We start from the raw sequence: 11,680 nt of genomic DNA, 5'->3' as shown, positions 1-11,680 counted from the left end.
TTTCCTGGGATGCTTTTGTATATGGGCTGGGGAACTAGCAGGTGCAGATCTACATAAAGCAGATGCACCCAGAAGATGTGCAGCAGGTGTGGGTGAAGGCCATGGAGTTTGAGGTTGTCCTGTGCTCTACAGAGGGAGCGACCGCATATGGAGCCACCCAAGTGACCCAGCATCACTACCTCATTGCTCCAGCCACACTTCCTGCTTGCTGCACTGAAGTTCAGCAGAGGAAAAGTCACCTGCTTGGTGAGTTTAGTGGTCTCTGCTGGAAGTGTAGCCAGTGCGGCCACCATAGGAGTGACTGCCGGGGTGAGCAGAGGATGCACTCTCTGGAGGATGTGCAAACATGTTCTCCTGTATAGGCCTGCAGTGAGAACTGCAGACAGCGGGGCCACCACCGCGCTACCTGTCAGCATCTCCAAGATGATAGTGGAGAGAAACGCTGCCAGGCTGGGATTACGGGCCACTCCCCAGCCAATTTTTCTCAGGGCCCCCTCTGTCTAAAGTGTCACTGTGCTCTTGCATCAGCAGTTAGTGCTGGGCGCAGTGGACAGCTGCCCATGTCGTCTGGTGGTGGACACTGGTGCTGCAAAGAATTTCATCAGGGAGGAGGAAGTGGTAGCTCAAGACTCCGTTTTAGACTGGCAGCTGTATGAGGTAACTGGGCACTGCATGACGCTATGCCATCCCATAATGTCCAAGATGGCAGTGGGTGGTGTCCAGGAAGAACTACCAGTCTTCTAGGCCGACTTGGAGGAACCCTGCCTGTTGGGGTTAGATCCTTGGTTCAGAGTGCAGTGTGTGTAGACCTCAGAAGGATGCAGATGAAGGTGTACAGCTTCGAAGTGCAGGAACCAGGCCTTGACATCATAGGTGAAGGGCGGCACATGCAATATGTAACTGAATGCACTGCACTGCTCCATTACGTGTCAAGGCTACACTCTCGGGGTCACCAAATGTAGTATTCTCTGACTAGCCAAGACACGGATGGAGAGGTAAACCAGAGATGTTCATTATTGTATACACAAGCGAGCGGAGATGAGTCGAGTGGTGCGTATGTCCCGGTTTTTCGGTGCTGACTGGCGAGTCCTCGGCTGAACATCACACCATCCAGCTGGGGTCAGGTCACTGCACCTGGCCCGGCTTAGAAGGGGATCGGCGTAGTGCGTGGAATCCCCGGGCCGTGCCGCACCTAGTCCAGCTGTTCTCAGGTAGTTCCACACCTGGGCCGGATTAGCGTGGTGAAAGTAGTAGTGGTAGTAGTAGTAGTAGTAGTAGTAGTAGTAGTAGTAGTAGTGTGGTTCACTACAAAGGTACAGAGTGGGGCGCGGATACTTCCTGATCTGAGAATGAAATAAAAACCTGTTCACACTTCACAATTCTTTATTCTTCTTTTATGCCTTTCACACAACACGGGAGATTTACTTTTACACTGTTTTAAAGACAATATCTTTTAAATGTCCACCTCCATTGTCAATACATTGGTTCAGACGATTTCGGAAGCTTTGGTCTACTCTCTCCAGCATGTTGAGCGGTATATTGGCTATTTCAGTTCGGATGGCGTTCTGTAGGTCCTCCGGGGTCTGTAGATGGTCGTTATAAACCAATCTCCACAGGAAATAAGCACAGGGGGCTAAATCAGGTGAGCGTGCAGGCCAGTTTAAGTCTCCTCTCAGGGAAATCAGTCGGTCAGGAAAAGCTGCTCTCAGGAATCCCATTGAAATGCGTGCAGTGTGGGCACACACTGATTTAGCCCCCTGTGATTATTTCCTGTGGGGATATCTCAAATCCCTGGTTTATAACGACCGTCCACAGACCCTAGAAGACCTACAGAACGCCATCCGAACTGAAATAGCCAATATATCGCTCAACATGCTGGAGAGAATAGACCAAAGCTTCCGAAATCGTTTGAATCAGTGTATTGACACTGGAGGTAGACATTTAAAAGATATTGTCTTTAAAACAGTGTAAAAGTAAATCTCCCATGTTGTGTGGAAGGCATAAAAGAAGAATAAAGAATTGTGAAGTGTGAACAGGTTTTTATTTCATTCTCAAATCGGGAAGTATCCGCGCCCCACCCTGTTTATGAGGAAACCGTACCGCTGATTCTTGAAGATGCCGTTGAACAGGTGGAGAGCCCCATGCCTGGTTCAGATGTCGAGGACAAGGGACTGGAGCTACACTGCCAGATCGTGAAGGAAGGTGAGGGGCAGATGTCACTGTAGAAGCCCTTGGATGCAATGCAGCTACAAATAACGGCTTGTGGGTGTGGACAGAGGTGCGAGTGGTGCGAGACTCACACTATCTATATATGTGGTGGATTTGACTCCTGGGCAGCTTGAGGAGATGGAGAAGTTGCTGATGGAGTATGAAGACGTGTTTAGCAGAGATGCCCATAACCTTGACTGTATGTCGCTGGTTCAGCACTCCATCAACACCGCTGGCAGTCCACCAATCAAGCAGCCTCATCAACATGTCTCACTGGCCAAGAGGAAAGAGATGCAATCCATGATGGAGGAGATGGAAGTACAGTGGAGAGCTCCAACACACTGTGGTCATCGCCGTTGGTCCTGGTAAGTAAGAAGGACAACATCAAGCATTTCTGAGTGGACTACAGGGCTGCCATGAAAGAAGGTGACTGTATGTGGGGGTAGACAAAGACCGACATCACCTTAGGATGAGGAAAGGACCACAGTGGTGGATGGATTACACGTGTGATAGCAATGATGATAAATAGTTTGGATGACTATTGCATGGGGAGGGAGTAGTGTTGCAGTGGCATGAGGGAGTGAAAATGGTGGTGGTAATGCGCTGCCGATTGGCAATGATGCCGGTGGCTGCAAGCGGGAACTTCCAGTGCTGCCAGAAGTCATATGTGGATTGACCGGCTATGATTATCTCGGAGATGAGCTGATCAACGTGATTCTGATCAGACTTACAGAGACCTCTATCTGCAGTCAGTCCATCTCCAGTCCAGCCCCAGTTAAGCCAGACAGCTGAAGCAAGAGAGAGAGAGAGAGAGAGAGAGATGTCACCATTGCTGCTGTCCCACTGCCACCTTGCCGCTACCTCGTCACTGCCATACTCTCGCTGCATCTCTGCTGCCACTTGTGTTGTGTAGATACTGTTAAGTATTCTAGTATCATAAGTACTCTGTAATTGTGCCATGTATACATATTAAGTTCTGTACAAGTAAATTTAGGATTTGTGCACAATATATGCAACCCTGCCTCTCTGTGTCTGTGTGAATCAGCCAATAACTATGGTGCAACCTGGTGAGTGCCACGGTATCTGTATTCATGCCTGCTCTTCACTAGCCAATGGATCTACACCTTTGTTTTCCGGCTATGTGTTTTGCTGACCTGTCCCTTGTCTCCTGGACAGCCACTGTGGGTGGTCGAGTTCCTGTTGGGCTGTGAACTGAGGCTGTGAGGATTGGTGTCATAACAACACTTTAGTTAAAAAAAACAACAGCAAGTGTGATGGAGGAGGAGGAGAAGGAGGAGAAAGAAGAGGAAGAGGAGGAGGACTGATCACTGATTAATGTTAACATAAAGACTTCAGAATATTTTATATTATTTATTTATTAATTCATTTTTACATTGGTTAAGTTACAACACACACACACACACACACACACACGCCCGGTAGCTCAGTGGTTAGAGCGTTGGCTTCACAAGCCAGAGGACCGGGGTTCGATTCCCCGGCCGGGTGGAGATATTTGGGTGTGTCTCCTTTCACGTGTAGCCCCTGTTCACCTAGCAGTGAGTAGGTACGGGATGTAAATCGAGGAGTTGTGACCTTGTTGTCCCGGTGTGTGGTGTGTGCCTGGTCTCAGGCCTATCCGAAGATCGGAAATAATGAGCTCTGAGCTCGTTCCGTAGGATAACGTCTGGCTGTCTCCTCAGAGACTGCAACAGATCAAACAGTGAAACAGTGAAACACACACACACACACACACTCTCTCTCTCTCTCTCTCTCTCTGTTAAAAGGCTAAGTGGTTCTTTCCCCTAGGGTCAGGGAACAATGTAATCCTTTCTTCCTTTTATTTGTTATGTACAGTTCAGTCTATATTATGTGAATGGTGGGTGGACTGGCTTGGACAGATTCCCCACCACTGCAATACAGGTTCAGGGCGGCTCTTGCCCCGTGGGTGATGAAAAGTGAGCAGTATGAGTGGCCAAACAGAAGGTGCAGCTCGGCGGGATCCCAGAGCACTTCTCTATGCTCCTGGTGACGGCGTGAGGGGTGGATGAGGTTGAGATAACACACAGTGACCACAGGCAGGGTGTGTGTGGCAGCGTCACTCAGGCAAGCTGGCAGCTTGGGAAGGAAGAATAGGGGTGGAACTCTGGGGACTATGTACTACATCTCTCAAGAAGGAAGAGAAAGGGAACTTTGGGGATTGTATACTGCATCGCGCCATAGCTTTGGGGATTGTGGACTGCGTCTCGCCAGGAGGAAGGGAAAGGAACTTTGGGGACTGTGTATTGCGTCTTGCCAGAAGGAAGGGAAGGGGAAAAATGGAGAGATGGGTGGAAAGGGGCCTGCTACTGCCGCCAGAACGAGATAGTCATCATTCATGGCGTGTCTATTGCCATCAAAATTGACCTTGCCATGCCAGAGGTCTTCCTTTGGTTCAAGAGGTGCGTTGTCGTAGGTGAGCCCCACCTTCAGCTTCTGGGCCTTGTTGAATGGGCTGTGCCCAGCTTAGTGCACCTCCTCGCCCTGGGCTGCTTCTGGGTGGGCCTGTACACCCCTGAGCCTGACCTGTGCTGCCACTGCTGTCGGTTTGGGTATTGGAGCTGGAAGTGCAAGTTGGCGCCATGCTGCATGTATTGTTGGGCATCATCCTTTCTCCTGCTGCCTGGAGAAGATATGTGCTAGCACCAGAGTGGTCCCGTTGTGTTGCAACTGTGGTGGAAACCACGACGCCTCTTCACGCCGCTGCACTGCCAGGCCTAGGCCCTTCAGGGAGTCACAGATCCCCAACACCACTGTCAGCCCCTCTAGAGTGGTTTTTCGGCGCATCCCACCTCTGCTTGTACAAATGACTTCCCTTCTCTGCCTCTGCCAGCTGCCTAGCCATCAGCATTTCTGCCCCTGCCTGGCGCAGCTGCCCCAGCCCAGTCTGGGGTTTCTCAACCTCCTGTACCTACCACATAGCCACCTGTCCCAGTGCCACCAAGGAGTGCTCCTAACTATACTATTGTAGTAGGGGCAGCGGGTGTGGCCTCTGCATTGCAGGCTGGTGTGCCTTCAACCCTCCAGAATGTAGTGCAGCTCCTACTGGAAATCTGGGCTGAGGTCAGGGACTTGAGTGTGAGGGTCACTGCCTTGGAGCAACAGCAGGACATAGCAAGCCCTCTGCCCCAGCCAATGCCCGCCCCTGTTCAGCCAGCGCCCCAACCTGCCCGCGAGAAACCACAGAGTATGCCAGCCAGCCCCCCGGCTCCAACCAGTGTCTACCCTGTTCCAGTTTGTCCTAGATGACCAGCCCCAGAGTGTGCCAGCTAGCCCACATCCCCAACCAGTGTCTGCACCAGTATAGCCTTTGCCCCAGTCTGGCCCTGATAGCCAGCCCCAGAGTCTGCCAGCTAGTTCTTGGCCTGGCAAGTCCAGCCACCAGCCCAGTCCAGCCACCATTCCCACCGGTCCTGGCCCAGCCCATGACTGTGTCAGACCGCAATGCCTCCACGGTCTGGGTTACCCTCTGTAGAGGTGGAGCTGGTATTGGATTATAATGGCATGGACATGGATGAGGAGGAGGAGTGGGCACCCAGGGCTCCTTGGACACTTGACCAGATCCAGGCCGATCTTGCCGCTTTGGCTGAGAAGCTTATTCGGTTGAAGAATATATGGCTGTCGACTCAGGTTGGCAGTGTGGGAGAGTAAGGATGCTGGTGGTAGACATGTGGCTGGACATGCTTGAGCTCCACCTCCTGACTGATGCTTAAATCCTGTCTGTCCCATGTTTAGGGGTGGCCGACATGATCCGACCTCCTCCCTTGTTGTATACACTGCTACAACAATAAAGCTATCAATTTCACTTCAAACAAGCCATTTAACTGACATCACAAAGGTATTCAATGAGATGCATGCGTGGCCAGTCACCCGACAGGACTTCAGTTTTTCGGGGCTCAATTACCAGTTTTTTCTTAACTACCGTGCCACTTATCAGAAGGGCTTCTCGGGACACTTTGAGACGCTGGACAAAGGATGTACTCTTAGCTGCTGGCATTGACCTTTCCATTTTTTCACCCCATTCCACTAGGTCTACATCATCCAGCAAAGCAGCCCTGATGCTCCCGCTCTCTACCATCATATCTACTATAGGATGGTCTAGTACGTCAACCTTTGCAAAGTTATACTGTAGGCCCCTTAAGAAGCAGGGCCTTTTTGCATGGGCTATCTTACCCTGATGAATTATGCTCCTACTGTTCGGATTTATTGTGCACCTTCTGGGATTTATTTAAGAATGTGTTCCTTGTAATACTTTCTACTGAAATGTGACACTTTGTGGGCATTTTGTTTATCTGTTATGGAATGTACTTTGGTCCGGAATGCGATCTTTTCTTCCCCTGTTCATACCTAACTCCGAGGGCACCGTCGAGTGTTCCTGCGGGTTGAGGACCTTCTCTAAAGCTCGTTGAATACCTTTGTGACGTCAGTTAAATGGCTTGTTTGAAGTGAGATTGTAAGATTAAGCTAGTACTTACCAGTACGATGGTTGATCGTAATTTCATGAATGCCATTTAACTGCGTCACTGCGGTATTAAATGCCCACCCATTCCCTTCCCTTTGTTTTTCTTTGTTTCTTTGTGTTTTTTTATGGTGTCTTTTCTGTCCTCAACCCTTACTCTAAAGGACTGACGGGTGACTGGCCACGTATGCATCTCATTTAATACCGCAGTGATGCAGTTAAATGGCATTCATAAAATTACGATCAACCATCGTACTGGTAAGTACTCGCTTAATCTTACAATCAATCAATCAGACTATAATGCAGCACAAAACCTTAATGCACATTTTTCACCTCACCTCTGCAGAGTTAATGATTCATAAGGAAAGTGTACAACTATTTTTGTTCGGTTTTCTTATGAGAAAAAAGAAAATTTGTAACTGAAACCGAAATAGCCCAAGGGTGCTGCAGTGCTTTTATAATTGTTCCTAAGCTGTGGTTTGTCATAGCCTGAACATGGTATGCTTTTAGAATAAAAAACAACTCGTCAGGATGGCCACTGTCCATTAGCTAGGTCTCTGTTAAGTCTCTGTGACGCTGAACACGTCTATGCAAAACGGATTTGATTGGTTGGCAATAGACAATCTCATTATCAGATGTTGATTTCCAAGTTATGAAAATAAACTCATTTAGGGGGCTTCATATGTTCGTGGTTTCTTGTAGTCTACTTCCTAGCCTAGAGAGAAAGAAGATATCATAATAACTTTGAGTTATCAATTGAGTAACTAAGTAATTGTTGTCAGTCTCGTTCCCACTGCCATGTCTGAGGGACGTATATACCACCCCGTTGCTTACATGAGTGGCAGCCCCCACAAACGGAAATCAGAAGTGATTTGGAGTGATCATGCCTACTCAGTCGCTACTGAGGGAGGTCTAGGCCTGTTTTACCAGCCAGAAATGGGCCTGGAGACTGAAAATAAGCTTCCTTGCTTGGGTTTGTTGGCTTCTGCCACCACAACAAAGCCTGCTGAGTCCCATGTGGACCCAGCACAAAGGACTATGCCCGTCAAGGGCGCTGTTGAGGTGGAAGTAGGTGTAGCAGCCCTCGAGGACATGGAGATTGTCGAGGAGCCTCATCCTGCACCATCTGGCAAGGAAAAACACCAGGAAAATGCTGCTGCTGACCAGATTCCCTGTTGAGATATACCTGCCCTGGCCACTTCGGACCACAAACAAAGGCGCCGTCGCTTGTCCTTCCCTGCAGGCCATGGGAAGACGGCCAGTGAGCTGTTCAGCTGGTTTGCAGCCATGCTGAAGCAACATCCAGACCTGCAGCCACTCTACAAGGAGGGACGGAACCAGCCCTATATAACGGTAAGTACTTTTACGGCACCCTGGTGAGCGAGGGCTTCCTGGGCCTGGTTATGGAGTGCCCTGGTGAGGAGGGTACTCACCCTTTTATTATCCATGGTGTGGTGACCCACATCAATGTCAACCTGATAGAGGTACCAGCTGGATTTCATGGGCTGAAGAGGAGGATGGTGGGGCAGATGCTCAGGCCCCAACTGTTGGGAGTGGTGACAGGGAAGGTGCCCAGTGAGGTGCATCTCCTGGGCCTTGGACGTCGGCGTGTGGAGCGATACACGCCAGAACCAGACCTGTCGCCACTGCAGTCGCTGGGGACACAAGGAGTGGCGCTGCCAGTCTGCCCTCGCTGCAGGTACTGTGCTGGCCCCATAAGTCAGCACAGTGCCTGGATAAGATCAAGGAGGGCACCAAAATCCCTCCTCGCTGCTGCAATTGTGGGGGTGACCACAACGCCCACTCCACCCTCTGCACTGTCAGGCCTCGGCCCCAAAGGGAGCCTGCCACGGATGAGGTGAGTCGGCCCAGGCTTGTGTTCCGCCAGGCTCCACCTCCCAGACCAACGCCTGGGCGACGAAGCCCTCCTTCTCGGCCGCTGCCCCTCACCTGTCCCAGCCTTCCTGCCCCACCACTGGCACTTCAACCACACCTGCCGTGTTCCTACCTTTGCCGCAGCGCACTGCTATAGTGTCTCCTGTGCCTCCAAACACAGTGCCCCAGGCAGGCTTCACTCAGGAACTGCATGCCACCGACGCTACCCAGCAGCTAATGGCGATGGTGAGTGCACTAGCCGCCAAAGTGGACAACCTGACTGCAACAGTCTCTGGTCTTAGTACCGAGTTTGCTGCCTTCAAGAACCAGCAGCACACAGTATACAGTGAGACCTCCACTGTGGCCCCAACCCCATCCCCAGCCAGCGGTGCTCAACAGGGCCAAGGAGAAAGTGACGTGTATCAGCATAGCCTGTGTGACCCCACCCAAGAAAAAGAACAATGCTGCAGGGCAATGTGCAACTGCTACTGCACCCACACCGAGGATGGATATCCCTGCCAAGCCAGTCAAAGGAGCCACATGACAACCCCGGAGCCCTCAGGGATGGCCCCTGCTCCCCCTGCTTCAGAGAGCAAGTCACCTGTGGCAGACTGTGAGGAGGATAATGCAGGTGAATGGACGGACATTGGTCAGCCGAAAGAAGAAGGGGTGAGCCAGCCCAAACCCAGCCCGGGCTGCCAGCCGCGAACCAGACCAGGGACACCTGAAGACTGCCAGCCCCAAGCCAGACTAGGGACATCTGAAGACTGCCAGCCCCAAGCCAGACCAGGGACATCTGATGGTAGCCATACAGATGCTGATAGAGCAGATGTCTTGCCTGACACAGGAAGTGGATGGACTGAAGACACAGATGAACACCATATCGATGAATGGTAAGACTTTCCACACCCTAACATGGAATGTCAATGGTCTACATGCCCGCTTCATGTCAATGTCCTTCTCCATAAGCCTGACATTATTGCCTTACAGGAGGTAGGGCCACGGGTGCCTGAGCTACGTGGTTATGCCTCCCACACCCTCAGTTGTGGTGACAGCAGTAGTCGGGGGATGGCCACTTACATTAAATATGGGATTCCAGTTAACTTCATGGAAATGGGGGTCACTGAGGATATTGAATTTATTACTGTTTGCTTGCACACTTTGGGTGAAATAATTTACTTGGTAAACATGTGCATTCATGCTGGTGCCTTAAATATTGCAAATCTTTCTGAATATGTTCTTGAAGAGCAAAGTGTTATCATGGGTGACCTTAATGCCAGGCATAAGGAATTAGGAAGCCACCTCACCACCAATGCCAATGGTGTGCGCTGGAAGGCTTTCCTTGACACCACAGATACAGCTGTACTTACTGGGGACCACACACCCACACATGTTCAAGGAGGCAGACTTGATTATGTAGCCCTCATCAATATGCCAACATATACTGCCCAAACTTATCTTGTTAGGTCATTGCTGAGCGACCACTTCGCCCTGGAGACGACCCTTCCGGTGCAGTCCGCCCCGGCAGTGCCCAGGAAGCGCTTGACGGTGCCACCATCCAGGATGACGGACCTCGTCGTCCATGTGGTGGCGTGGTACGCTGCCGTGAAGGGCTCCTTTGCTGATGCAGAGGCACTGTACGACGGACTCCTGCACACCATCGAGGGATTCATCGCGACTCCAAGGGTTCCAGCAAGGGCCCATGCTCCACGCCGCTGGACTTACGCTACCGACCCTGTCATTCTGAACTGCCAACAGACGCTCGCTGCCTACCAGAGACGTTGGCAGCTCAACCCAGCAGACACAGAGTCACGGGATGCCATGGTTACCGTGGCTCGACACCTCACGGATCTGCGGCAGCAGGAAAGGAAGAAGTACTGGGTCTCCTTCCTGGACAAGGTGCGCAGGACCCGGTCCCTCCGGGAGGTGTGGCACCATGTCAACAGCGTCCGGGGCAAGTCCAGACGGCAGGTGTGTGACCCTGATCCTGCAGGCAGGGCACGAGAACTCGTCTTGCAGTGGAAGGAAGCCTCATCCTTCTCTGGCCTTCCTGTGGAACACCAGGAGGCGCTTGATCAGCAAAGACCACGAAGGATGGAGTTGCTTTGCCACAGTGTTTCTCTGCTGGATGACACCTGTGTGCCTATCACGCATGACGAACTCCTCTCGGCAGTCAAGTTGGGCAAGTCAACAGCTCCTGGCAAGGATGGCATCACCTATGATATCCTCAATGCTCTCCTGGAGGTAAAGGTAGACAACCCTATCTTGGATTTATTTAACATGTCTTTCACTGCAGGCAAGCTTCCCACTCTTGGAAAACAGCCATCATCATCCCAATACCCAAAGGTGATGGCACCTTTCGCCCTATTTCTCTCACCAGCTGTCTGTGTAAGATGATGGAACGGGTAATATTGAACAGGCTTATATACAAGGTGGGCCATGTACTCTCTGGCAATGTACATGGCTTCCTAAAAGGTCACTCTACAAGTCATTGTTTTGTTGAGTGTCTTATAAATAAGGATGCTACCTGCAGAGCTTTCGTTGATCTCAAGGGTGCCTTCGACAGGGCCAACAAAGATGTTATTATGGAGGAACTCATTCTCAAAGGTGTCAAAGGTAGATTATTAGGATGGATCAGGGACTATTTGTACAATAGAACAGCACAGGTTTGGTTTCAAGGTGCAGTCTCCTCTGAGGAAGTTTTGAGCTTGGAACACCACAGGGTGGAGTCCTTAGTCCAATGCTTTTCAATGTTTTAATGGACAAAATTGCGTGCTGTTCCTTTCCACAGGGCACCCAGGTCCTCATCTATGCTAATGACTTACTCCTCCAATGCCCCACACCCAGGATTCTCCAGGTTGCTTTGTCACAGCTGGCAGCGTTGTGAGTCCAAATGGGACTAGTGATTAATTAATGTAAAACAAAATTTCAAGCTAAAGGGAAGGTCTCTCGGCTGCCCACTGTAAATAACATTCCCATCCCTAGAGTTCATATACACAAGTACCTGGGTGTTCAGATGAACTTAGGAAGTCTCTTCAAGCCGTTCACTATGTTCGAGACCTCTGTCTGCCGCGGCTATAGCACCACTTCGGCTGCTAGCCA

Source organism: Portunus trituberculatus, chromosome 49 (genome assembly GCF_017591435.1).
Source record: "Portunus trituberculatus isolate SZX2019 chromosome 49, ASM1759143v1, whole genome shotgun sequence".
NCBI classification, from domain to species: domain Eukaryota; kingdom Metazoa; phylum Arthropoda; class Malacostraca; order Decapoda; family Portunidae; genus Portunus; species Portunus trituberculatus.
Note: the sequence above shows the minus strand (reverse complement) of the source record.